Here is a 9,850-nt window from a genome sequence, read left to right as displayed (position 1 = left end):
AATAATAATTAAATTTATGAGTAGAAGTTTGGATGGAGTTTTATTAAATAGGTACTTAAATTATATATAAAATATATAAGATTTTTATTTTTTATTTTTTTTATATACATTTAGGAGAACAAAACAAAGATTCAAGAAGAGGTCATTCCTGCCATGTTTTAATTTTTATTCTTTCTTATTTCTCGAAGATAAAAAAAAAAAAAAAAGTTATCCTCTCTCAAATATGATTCGTTATTTGATTATTTTCTCTTGAGTGAATTTTAAGTGAAATACATTCTCTACACAAGTAATTGCAAGATGCAAGCTTCACACCAAGAGAAATCAAAGTCCCAAGTATCAACGTCCTTAAGTGTCAATTTTTATTCTCCATCTCAACATAAATTAAACTTATTTTCGTGAAGATATCTATTTATAAAAGCAAAATATCTCAGAGTCACAAAAATAAAAATGAGATATAGATACGAGACATAAATATTATACCAAATAGATATGATAACTGTAAGGATTAGATTTAATAGAGTTATTTGGATTAGATTTTATCTAGTTATTTGAATTAGATTTGATTTAGTCATTCTTCAATTGGATGAGAGATTTCTCCCGATTCTTCTGATCTTTACAGTTTTCTTTTTTTGTTCCTAACATTTTGGTATCAGAGTCATGCCCTAAACTAGTTAAAACTAGAAGCAGCAGTCTTCTACGTGTGTCATAATAAAAGTATGTCGATGGAGAGTCCACTTGTGCAGTCTGCTGGAGGAAGGAGTCAAGGTCGTGGAAGCTTTAGAGGCATAGGAAGGGGACGAGGCAGACAAACCTTCAACAAGGCCATAGTGGAGTGCTATAACTGTCACAAGCTAGGACATTTTCAATGGGAATGTCAAAGCAATACCAGACGAGGCAGAAAAACCTTCAACAAGGCCACAGTGGAGTGCTATAACTGTCACAAGCTAGGACATTTTCAATGGGAATGTCAAAGGAGGGAGAAGGAGACAAACTATGCAGAGAGTCAAGAAGAGATGTCGCTGAGGCTTACGTGAATATGAATAAGGCCAATAGAGAAGATATGTGGTTCCTTGACTCGGGATGTAGCAATCATAAGTGTGGGAAGAAGGAATATTTTTCAGATTTTGATGGAAGTTTCAGAGATTCAGTGAAGCTGGGCAACAACTCAAGCATGGTTGTAACTGGAAAGGGTAATGTACTGCTGGAAGTGAATGGAATCATAATGATAATCACAGGAGTGTTCTATGTGCCAGACCTGAGGAACAATTTGTTGAGTATTGGTAAATTGCAAGCAAAGGGGTTATCTTTTTGTTTCAAAATGGAACATGCAAGGTGTTTCATCCTGAGAGAGGCTTAATCATGGAGACAAAGATGTCTTTGAATCGAATGTTCGTATTCCATGCTATATCTCAGCCTGTAGTAGCTGTTCAAACTCAATTGAAACTTATGGGGAAAAGTGGTTCAAGGTCTCTGTCGTACACTCACCGCTCCAATTCCTATCGCCATAGTTAGAGAAGCAGAAGGGACCCAAGTTCTTCCCCCTATCATTCCACTACCAATTCCAGGAGAAGCAGCCGTTCAAGTTCCCTCAGTCGCCAACGAAGAAGTAGGTCTTCCTCGTTATCTCCTTTCCCCAAATCGTCCAGTTCCAGTCCTAGTCGTGCATCCACTGATCGGAATCATTCCATAGAGAAGCTTAAGAAAGAGGAAGAAGAGAAGAAAAGGCGTGAAACAAAGTTGAAGAAGTTAGAAGAAGATGCAACTAGGAGAATGGAAGAACTAATTCAGAAGAATGTTGAAGAAAGGCTAAACTCTAAAGAGACTAAATTAGAAATACAGAGGCGAATAGAGGAAGGTCGCACGAAGTTGTTTGATGATGTTGATGTGCAGCTTGAGAAAGAGAAAGAAGCCGCTCTTACTGCTACAAGACAAAAAGAAGAACAAGCACGAAAAGAGAGAGAAGAGCTAGATAAAATGCTGGAAGAGAATAGAAGAAGGGTAGAAAAAGCACAGCGACGATTAGTTTTGGAGCTGCAGCGGAAGGAAGAAGAACATTATTGTGAGCTCGAGTTGATTCAGAGATAAAAAGAAGAGGCAGCTCAGAGAACTAAGCTAGATGATAAGAGTTTGAGTTAAGTTTTGCTGGGAGTTAGTGAAGAGTCAAAAGCTTACAGACTCTATGATATAGAAACGGCAGATGAAAATAAGGATATAGAAGCGGCAGATGAAAATAATGATATAGAAGCGGCAGATGAAAATATTGCAGAGGAAAATATTTCATCTGGCTCTTTGGCTGAATCAAGCTCTCCTAGCTCGAATAAGGCAAGGAATAAGAGACCACCAGTCTGGATGAGAGACTATGCAATAGGAGAAGTTCTTTTTTTGTAAAGAAGATGATGAAGCTCTACCATGTTTACCCCTACTGAACCTGCAAACTTTGTAAACTTTAGAGAAGTATTGAAAAGTGAGAAATAGAGGCAAGCCAGGGATCTGGAGCAATAAACAGAAATGGCACATGGAAATTGATGAAGTTACCTCGTGGAAGTTTGGTATGAGGTCGTAGATATAAACTGATTACTATTCGTGTTCAGTTTAAGGGAGGGATTGTTAGGATTAGATTTGATTGAGTTATTTGGATTAGATTTGATCTAGTTATTTGAATTAGATTTGATTTAGTCATTCTTCAATTGGATGAGAGATTTCTCCCAATTCTTCTGATCTTACCGTTTTCTTTTTCTGTTACTAACAGTAACATGTCATTCTTAAAAAACTAGGATACCGATGTGACAATGATACATTAATTAAAAAGAATTATTTCAAAAAATTTATCAATTTTATATTAGAAATAAATTCATATAAATAAGTTTATATATTTGTATACTTAAAAAAAAGCTTAATGTATGTTTCACTCTCAAAATATATTCAAAGTCAAGTGTCTGATACGATGGATTATAAATTTGTAATGTATCCATTGTATTAACAAGTGTTCAGTACATGCCCAACACGTGTCAGATTAGTGAAACTAAGTTATTCTCATGCTCTCTTTACACCCATTTAAAGTAGTTTGAAAACTAGCACGTCAAATATTATAATTGACTAACTACAACTTCAATTTTGTGCTTTAAGAATGGTTTTGACCCAAGAGAAAAAAAATTTCTTAATTTAGTATATGGTAGCAAAGATGGACATGAGAATGAGTTATTCTCATCTGGAAACAGATTTAACCTTAAGTTATATCTCATATCCTCTCTTAACCAATTATTTAGTTTTATTTAGTATGTTTTAGAAAGATAGGTCCATCCATAGCAAAAAAAATAAAATAAATAGAATAGATTAAATTAGCCACTAACATAATTAAAAAAAAAAAAAGAAACATAAAGGATGAATTGATTAAATTGGCTAATTGCTAACATAATTAAAAAAAAAATGTAACAAACACACCGAAATAAGATTAGGAACACAAGTAAAAAAAAAAAAAAAAAAAAAAACTCATACAGCCAAAAAATGAAGATTTGGAAAGTGTTAAACAGTTTTGATATATAGACATTTCAAGACCTTACTCCTGCAATTTTCCCATAAAATCTAACACTAGAGCATCACAAAATTTAGAGAAATGATTGAAATTTATGTCATGTTCATATAGGTTGACTTTAATACAAAAGACAAATCGAACTTTGTTAAGGATAAATTGGGGACACCAGCCTAAGCTAATCAGGTAGGTGACCTTACCATCCATATGGTTATATTTGATGTTGACTGTGCTCGTGGTTCTGCAAGTGTCATATATATTGATATGTGTGAAATGTTTGTGAATCGATATGCTTTATGATATGTTATAATATGTGAATTGTATGATAATACTTACGGTACCATGTGTTCAATGGTATATTTGAGATAGGATACGAGAAGGATGCACTAAACGTAATGTAACGATAGGAGTAAGACATGTTCATGAAACGTTATGGTTTGGTTACGTATCGAAGTGTTATGTGTATGACAGATTGATAACAACGATATGGTCACGATGGATTCATAAAACAATACGATTAGGTTATGGGTAGAAAGGGATAGGATTATGATAGATTGATAGAATGATAGCGTTAGGATACGTTCCTGTAACGTTAAGACTAAGGTACGTTCAGGTAACGACACAACTATGATATGTCTAAGGACGTTAAGGCTATGATAAATTAGGGAAGGATATAATCACAAAGTTTTTACGACATGATATGATTATGATACGACATGTGAAGGACGGATATATATCCAACACGTGTCTAAGAGGGACGTGAGAATAAATTATTCTCGAGCTTTCTTTACATCGGTCAAAGAGTATTTGATAAGCTTTCAAAATGAAGGGTTTTCTCTTTTCTTCTTCGTTGTTTCTCCCTTTTTACGTTTATTTTTATTTTTTTTTAAATAAAAAAAAGTTCAATGTGAGAATGAAGAAGTTAGAAAGGAGAAAGAAATGAATGTAATAAAACTTTTCCGTCGGTAGGAATGGAAATGGTGAATGGGTCTTTGACGATAGTCGACCGCTATACTCTTGTTTTGGATGTAAGTGATGATTATCAGCAATATGAGTTGTGTCAATACCACACCGTTATCAAGAGGAAGTAAAGTAGAGTAGAATAGATCAAGCGATCCATTTGTTGAGAGTACTGTAAGAGGCACACAATTAAGAATGTTGGATATAACTACTCTTTCACATCGAAGGGATGAGTCTCAAAGATCCAACTACAATATCAAAGAAACTTCGGGTGGTAGCGATTGCTTGCATTGGTGTCTCCGTGGTATCCAAGACACATGTAACATGATTTTTCTTGCTCAAATATAGCTTCATTTGTCTTAAAAGTTCACTTTTGAGTAATCCTGGAAGGCTTCTTAATTTGTAGCCTCTGGTGAAGATGATCATCCGAGGTGGGTTTGTTAGTGATGATGCAATTATATAATCAGGGTTTTATATCAATGATTCCATTTATATCTATAAATGAAATTTGTGGTGTATTTTTTGGAAATTCAACAATAATCATCGGTTATTTGGTTACCATTCTAAAGAAATTCAACTTTCGACCTTTTGTGAATGCTCAAAGCTACTTGCAAAGTACTATTGATTATGATCCATAATACTCACCAACTCGAAATTGAGGTTTGTTCATGTTTGAAAATGTGACAAACCAAAAGACAAGATGCTAATTAATATTGTTTGTGATTGTTGTTGTGAATTCTTCATCTTTAAATACATATTTTGGTTGGCTCATGAATTTTTCCATCTTTTAAAAATATTATTTTTTTAGTTCGTGCCTAATTTCCCTATTGAATTACAATATTGCAATATTTTAAGTTACTTTTAAGATTAAAGGTCCATGAATAAAGTAATTACGGCAAGTTCTTTTTATGCATCTTATTTTGATCTAGCACATAAATGCTTTCTAATTATTTTTTTTTTTTTTTTTATGAATTAGGTTATGAAGATCATTTGAATTATAAACGCTTTAATTTATACAATATTTAATAACTAATCATTTTAATATTTATACTCAAATATACTAACAAGTACTAGTAACACTAGTCTCAATGACTTAAAGAATACAACTATTATCTCGAACTATAAAGAATTTAATTCCAACCTATTCTAATGGACAAACGCTTTATTAGACTCTATTGTAAGATTTCACTTCATCAATTTAAGTAGCGTTCAACTACAACTATAAATATCAAATTCTTAAGTATTCATGAACAAAATCGGCCTAACAATGTCTCTTAGAACTATTTACCAAAGGTGTTAGAATGAGCCGTGTGGAAGGGTTGCCTTTAGATGCTTTAGTACCAATTAAGGATGTCAATATCCTAGTAGTGCAGAATGCAGGAAGTTTCGTAGTTGAAAAGAATAACGAGAATAGTGGACATCGTTTCATTTACAAGCGTGTGGTGAACGGTCTGGTTGGTATGACTAGAGAATGTCGTCCTCGCAGAATTTATATTATTGTGATAGAAGTTATAAATAACGATGATATTCCTTGGTCTTTTATTACAAAGGTGCGGAACTTTTAAAGAAGTTCTCGAGTTCCTTGTCCCCAAGTAGCATACAACTACTAGAATGCTATCTCTGCTTATAATAAAGCCCTCTCTCTCTCGAAATATATATGTGTGTGTTTGTGGATGTATTACTCTCTTTTATTAATGAAATATGGCAGTCATGATATTATGAGTATCTTTTCTATCCCTCCCTTCCTTATCGCTATATAAAGAATATGAAGATTATAAGTAAAAGATGTACAAGTAATGTGTTACTTTTGAACTTAAAATGCTTATAATTCAATATATCTTTGTTATCAACAATAATTATCAAACGGTATATAATTTTGTCCAAGTAAGGTCGCTTCTCATTCCCTGTATGATATCATAACACAAAATCGAGCGGAAGGGTTAACGATAAAATGATAACAAAAACCCATTCGTCGAACTAACTATAAAGGAAGGGTTGGTTGGAAACCATGTCTATACTTCTTTGCTTTAATCACACGTAACTAAATATATATAAGAACAACACAATATGGCATGCCCAGTCAAAACATAAAAAATTTCTTGCCATGTTATAGTTAATGAATATGGTATGCACAAAGATCCGATGTCACACTTCATGATTGGAGACCAATACAGTGAGCTATGGTCGTCCATAACGTCCTTTGGTCCAATTATGTCAAGCAAATGTTGTAGCAAGCAAAGAGTTTTTAATAAGTTTGCTATTGCAAAGTGCTCGGTTTAAGGCACAAATGTCTCTGATGTGAAAGGCACACCAATTCAACGAGATTTAAGTAACCATGAATAAGACACATGATACAGCTTGTAAACAAAACGATGTCCATGACTCTTGTTATTTTCTTCCACTACAAACCTTCTAGCCTCTTGCACTTTTTTGTCATTGACATCCTTAATTGAAATTATAATTGAAGGAAACGCTTCTCCACAACTCATTCTGGAACACTTTTGATAGATAGTTTCAACAGATTTACTTTGCCGAGGAATACTTTAAAATTCGATATTTATAGTTGAACGCTACTTAAATTGATGAAGTGAAATTTTACAACAGATGTTAATAAATCGTTTGTCTATTAGAAGAGAGCTTGGAATTAAATTCTTTATAGTTGGGATAAGGGATGTTTTAGTCAAATTAAGTATACTTTTTAGTTTTAAAATAAATTAATTTTTTAGTTTAAAATAAATTGATTTTTTAGTTTTAATTTTATTCCTAATAAATTAATTTTGATGTGGTGTTATGTATTTTAATAAAATTAATATTAACTTAATCAACAAAAATTTGTATTTTTTTTTAATTATAAGCTAAATTAATAAAAATACCATTCAACTTTGCACTTTATCTAAAAAAAAATACTCATAATTTTTTTAGAAGTTTCAATAATACACTTAATCTTTAAAAAAAAAAAAAAAAAATCTATAGAAACTATTAATTTGTTTTTTTAAAAAATACAGTTGAATTTTCAAAAAAAAAAAAAAAAAAAAAAGCTTCAAAACTACTCGTTAACTTTCAAAAGTGTTTAAAAAAAGATAGATGGGGAGAAAATTGTGTTCATGGAGAGAAAATTGAAGGTTATTTTAGGAGAAGGTTTTCAAAATCAGTATAAGATCCTGAAAACATAACAAGAAGTAATATCCTAGCTTAAGGTCGCCATTAAGAACCTACTAGTAGACTACTTACTAAGTTTTACTCACTCCATGTTTATCATTTTTTTTTCAAGTAACTAAGAGTTGGTGGTGGATGAGAGTGGACTTTGGAGTGTGGGCCATGGACTAACCTCTGTTTTTAATCTAGTATTTTTTGTTCTTCTTTTAAGTCTGCTTCTTATTTTGTGTTTGTAACGAGTATGTATATGTAACACCCAAAAAATGAAGGAAATTATCTCCCATAAGAATAAGCCACTCATGAAAGACCCAATGGATAGAAAGGAAAAAAATTAAAAGATTAAGCAAGAACAAAGGACTTAGTCAAGTCACTCGTGTACCCTAACAAGTGATTTCACGGAATTAAAGGCCTTTTGAAAAGAATTGGAAACGAAAAAGTAAATCAAAAGGGCAAAAAAGTCATTTTATCAATTATAAAAAATCTTTCTGGATTTGTAATTCCTTATCTAGAAGGAATCTCAAGATTAAAAAAAAGGGAAAAATGATAAAAAAGCAATGAGAAATTTGTAGAAAACTTTTGGATTTTTCAAGAAAAAAAAAAAAATATTCGGAAAGTGGTAAATTACCAAAAAAACCCCTAGAAGAATGGATAATTACAGAAATGCCACTCTAATTAGAAGCAGAGCATCTACCGTGACCATCCGAGCAAAATCTTTCGAACTCAAATCTCAACCGTCGGATGTCCTCCAAAATTTGATATGATCTAGAACGAACACGCACGGATCATCACATCCAACGACTAGTATGCAAAGCCAAGGTCGAAAGGCCATGATCGGAGTTGATATCACCAAAAAATTATCCAGAAAGATCGATCTCTAAATAACGAAGATTCTGGAGCTCTCAATGTCGGTTTAAGCTCCTCCTATAAAGTCGGAAGTAGGAGCAACAATACGAAATAAAAATCGAGAAAGGTCGATCCCCCAATTGAAGGCAATAAACGTTTAGATTGTGTTTCTCCTACTTTCAGATTTCTTCCAAATTCGAGAGCAATCCTCCACCATTTCTCTTCAAACTTCTAAATAATGAATAATCTGGATCTCTCAATGTCGGTTTAAGCTCCTCCTATAAAGTCTAAAGTAGGAGCAACAATATGGAATAAGAATCGAGAAAGGTCGATCCCCCAATTGAAGGCAATAGGCATTTAGATTATGGGTCTCCTACTCTCAGATTTCTTCCAAATTCGAGAGCAATCATCCACCATTTCTCTTCAAACTTATTCCTACCGTTTCTCAACAAGATTACCCACAAGTTCTATGAAGAAATAGAGTGCTGAAAGTGCCTAGAAACCATTCCCCCAATTCAATCCGTCATTGAAGAACTTCAAGAAAAACTTGAAAATCCAACCCGAGGATACATGATGACTCGTCGAGAAAGAATGATTCAATTAGTTTCTGTACCTCCAAGGAATGCTTCCATAAAAGACCACGAAGAAAAATAACCTCGAGAGCGTGCCAAATTGAAGGAAATAGGTTTCAAAATTAAATTGGGGATAAGAGTCAAAATTCCTATATACGATCTCTTTTCCTTCAGATTAAGGATTCCTCTAGCTTCAGAGAAAGAAGTTGAGTAAACTTGATGAAGGAATCCAGAGCTAAAACGTCGTAGAATAAGCTACCCACGAGATTGAAAATCTGGCGTTTCGGGTGAGTTGCATACCGAGAACGATTTCTGAAAATTAAGGTCCTACACTCAAAGACGTTCCTCCAAACCAATTCCTTTAGCCTGAAGATAGGATATGGAAGAGGTTTAATGAAGAAATAGAGCCTTGAAACCCCTAGAATCGGCTACCCAATAAGAAATCCTTTGTTTTATCTCTAGCGATAAATCAGATTTTGGATGAACTTTGGTAGCGAATATCTTAGGCTACGATCCACGAGAAGTTATCAAATAAATCCCAAGCCCTTTCTTGTAACATCCATCTTTAAGTTTCACGAAGAAATCGAGGAGAGAAACACTGTCAATGTGGCTGTACAGGCCGAGTTTCAGATGGCGACGATGCAAAAAATGTGCATCTTATTTCTTTTCAGAGGAAGAAAACGATGATACGGCCAGTTCAATTGAACTGTCCAAGTCAACTCAAAATTTGACCTTTTCGAGAAAATGTTAGGATTCATACAACATTTCATAATGAAGTTTGGGAGTAGAA

The 9,850-nt window shown here is 33.4% G+C and overlaps 1 pseudogene; it reads left to right on the top strand.

The window, feature by feature from the left end:
* Nucleotides 1-958: 958 nt before the first annotated feature.
* LOC147790585 (uncharacterized) lies at nucleotides 959-2,136 on the top strand (annotated as a pseudogene).
* The last annotated feature ends 7,714 nt before the right edge of the window (nucleotides 2,137-9,850 follow it).

The sequence above is a fragment of the Cucurbita pepo genome, chromosome 10 (genome assembly GCF_057944985.1).
Source record: "Cucurbita pepo subsp. pepo isolate OVF chromosome 10, ASM5794498v1, whole genome shotgun sequence".
Classification (NCBI taxonomy): domain Eukaryota; kingdom Viridiplantae; phylum Streptophyta; class Magnoliopsida; order Cucurbitales; family Cucurbitaceae; genus Cucurbita; species Cucurbita pepo.
This window is presented reverse-complemented; position numbering and strand designations above follow the sequence as displayed.